This window comes from Durio zibethinus, chromosome 10, assembly GCF_047325235.1.
Source record: "Durio zibethinus cultivar Kanyao isolate XHJ-2024 chromosome 10, ASM4732523v1, whole genome shotgun sequence".
Lineage (NCBI taxonomy): Eukaryota > Viridiplantae > Streptophyta > Magnoliopsida > Malvales > Malvaceae > Durio > Durio zibethinus.
In genome coordinates, this window is record NC_143171.1 from 19,108,294 (window position 1) to 19,112,160 (window position 3,867).

Consider the following 3,867-nt stretch of genomic DNA (forward strand, 5'->3'; position numbering starts at 1 on the left):
AATATTATAACAGATAAAAAAAAATGTAACACTTACACTGATATAAAATAGATCCCTACTCATATATTATAACAATAACAATATATATATGCTTAGATTAAATGCATTTTGTAACTATATATCCTTTTATTTAAAAATTATTTTATAACTCTGTTATTCCTGGATTGCCAAGTCAACTTTGCTAATCGTCATGTTTTTTAAGTCAATATGGAATAGATCTAACAATTCTAGATACGACAAAAAAATAATACAAAAAAATTATATATGTGTTTAAAAAAAACGTATTTCGTATTTATTTATGTTGACATAAATTTTGACATGACATAATTTGTGTCTTATACATGTTGACACATCAAACACGTGACATGATACAAATAATATATTTAATTTAATTTTGTCATATGAGTACATGTTTAACATGTTTGATATATTTTTTATATTTATATTAATTTAATATAAACATATAAAGATTATTTTAATTTTTAATTTTTTAATTATGATACTTAATTAACTATTTATATCATATAAAAATTATTTTAAACATTTAATTATGATACTCATTTAATAATTATTATAAAATTATTTTTTTATATTAACAATATAAATACAATATAAATATTAATATTAGTCATATACATTATTATTTTATTCTTTAATTTTTCATAGTTTATCATTTTGAATTTGATACTAAAAATTAATATAATTATATAATATCTATTAAAATTTAAATTATATTAAATACATTTTAAATGGGTATTAAATTTTTTTATTTTTTTAATATGTAAATACTCTTTTATATTATTAATATACTAAGTTTATTAAGTTGTAAATTATGAATAATTTATAATTATTTATTATTTTAATTATATTTTTATATATATTCGTATTAATCGTATTTATTCGTATATATTCATATTAATCATATCTATTTATATATATTCGTATCGTATTTAAATAGATTAATTATATACATGTTAATCGTATTGTATTATATTATATATAATATATATAATAAATATATTATATTTATATATAAAATTTAAATATATTTTATAATTAATATCATATTTATATTTTAATAATTTATATAATTGCACATCTTAAATACATCACAAAAGACGATAAAAAAATACGAATCATCAAAGTATAATATAAACCCGGCACCCACGTTACTCGCCTAAAGGTGGTCATGCCCAAACTGCTCGCCTGATAGACCCGCTCGTTCTATAGCCTACATAAACGTCTAATCAGCAAGTCACTTCACAAAAAGCTATCTGTCTTTTGATTACCAACCCACGGCACATCCACAATGCACGTATCATATACAAAGTAAGAGAAGATCCATTCTGACCCTTCTTCCCTAACCTTAAGCTCCTTCTCTCCTCCTTTCACCTTCATCTCTAGACTTGATCGTTGAGACATATCTCGAAATTCTAATTTTGACACCCATTGGTCATGTTCTCTTGTTGCAGTTTCAATCAACCTCCACGTTATCCTTACTAAAAATACCATCAGCACACTTTATTTTCTTATGGTCATTTTGATTTTTGAGCACTACATTTTTTTCAGAAAATATTGTATTGATCACATGGTTGTATTGAAGACATTAAATAATAATCAATTATGGGTAGGCACATAACAACGATGCAGATATTGACGAGTCCTTAAAATTGATCATGAAATCAAGCCTACCACTCTTCTCCGCTCATTAATTCGTATTAGAGGACCACAACATTTGTGAGGCCAATATTGCTTTAACATGTACCCAAACAAAATATTCTATTTTGGATTTCTTAAAAATATGTTTAATCTGTTAACTCGGTATTTATTAAGAATTATAAACATCTTATTTTATTCAAAATCTTTCAAAAAAAAATTTTAAATGATTTCAGTTAAACCGAAATCAATTGTTAATCCAATTATTTGGCTTGGTTCATTTACCAATGTTGCAAATTGATTATTTCCCTTTCACAGCGACTTAGTAACAGAACTTTAATGTTGATTTACAGAAAACAGAAGCTTAGTTAATGTAGGTCAATAATATTCTTATCGAGGAAAGCATAAGAATAGTGAAAACAACCATTCTGCTTTCTTGGAGAATGACACTTCAACCAAACATTAATTATTTCTAGTACCGTTAGTTTTCATGAGAGTACGTTAAAACATAATGTAATGGAGAAATTGATGCCTAGGTTGGTTCTAAAAGCAACAATCATCACCGCAACATGCTTTCCCACAGCGAAGCTTGAAAGGTTTCCCAACAAAAAAGCAGCAGCGACAGCCTGCAAATATCATAAATATCATGACCTTAAAAACTTGCAGAAGCATTAGCATTCATATTGACATTATAAGCAAGCAAAAGGACTATAGCTTGGGGATTAAAAACTTGCTCAAATGTTCCCAGACGAGCACCGGCAGTCGCATTTGCAAACAAACTAATGGATAACACGACTAAAAGCCACATGAGACAAGTCAAAATGGTTTGCCTTCTTGCCATAGTCTCTTTTTTCTAGCTCGAATTTGATGACCAAGTACTTAAGCATGCCAGACTCATCTCTTTCACCACTATTTATGCTAAAAGTAGCATTACTTTAAATAAAAGATAATCAGATAGAGACAAATTTCTTGTGTTTTTATTTATCAAATATATTCACTCTCGTCTTGGCTTGGTATGTAACTTTGGTTGCCACTTTTGACCAAGATAGCTTATTCTTGATAATCATTGTATCTAATCATTTCCATGTATGAACTCCAAAACGCCAGCTGATCCTCTGTAGCTATATTACTCCGACTTTTTATTTTTATTAAAGCATTTTATCGATATATATCCAATAGTTACGAATACATAGATCTAATCTTTCAAATATATATATATATATATATATATATATATATAAACTTTAAAAGATGAACGTACTTGTGTCAACACATAACCGACTCTGACACTTACCTTTGAGTCCGAGCAACATAACTCTTGAGACCATCACTGCACCACTATAAATGGAAGAAATGGGGAAGCACTGTCCTCAAACATTATCAATAAAAATCTCAAGGAAATATGGAGACTATAGAGAACCACAGAAGTTAGATAAAAAAATTGTTTTATTTACATTAACATTAGGACCATTTTGACTTTGCAGAAGAAAACAAGTTTTTTGAATAATCAAGTACAACTATTTCTTTTAATATAGCACCAACCAACAACTTGCCTTTGCTCCAAATTTTATTAAGCATTATCTTGATTCCGATAAGTTCTGTTGTCAAGATTTCAAAAACTTGGTTCTTATCCATTTCTTTACAATCCCTATTGCAGCTGCCGACTTGAGTACTGGATTGACCATAGAAAGAAATCAAGAATTAATGCTACATAGAACTTGTTATGGAAACATGCCATGTGTCCATTTGTTTACCAGTCTATTAGAGTTAATCTAATTGGATTCTATGGAGACCCGACTAAATTTGGCCATTTTAGATACAATTAAATTCTTTGTTAACATGATACTTAATCTCTTGTAGTCTTTTTATTACATTTTTATGAAAATTCGTAATTTTTTTATACATAAACTATATTTTATGAAAAAAAAAAATAGTCTTTTTGTATATATAGCTACATTATTATGAATTTTTTGTTATTTATTTCATTTAATAAAATAAAGTTATTTTTGTATACAACAACATAAAGCAATTTATACATATTAAATAAATAAATAACTATGTTTAAATTTGATCTAACATAAATGATAAAGATTTTTCATTTAATTATAACTTTTTCAAAAGTTTTAAATATTATTTACATGTTAAATAAATAAATAAGTAAATAATTTACATGTTAAATAAATAAATAAATAAATGATTTTGTATATAGAT

General features: G+C 26.1%; 1 long non-coding RNA gene across 1 annotated transcript; it reads right to left on the reverse strand.

Annotated features, from left to right (window-relative positions):
- Window positions 1-2,020: 2,020 nt before the first annotated feature.
- On the reverse strand, window positions 2,021-2,550 carry LOC149516522 (uncharacterized). The gene is made up of 2 exons (XR_016345970.1): window positions 2,391-2,550; window positions 2,021-2,282 (listed from the first exon to the last, which is right to left on the reverse strand). It is a non-coding gene; the product is annotated as an uncharacterized LOC149516522 (long non-coding RNA).
- Window positions 2,551-3,867: the final 1,317 nt, after the last annotated feature.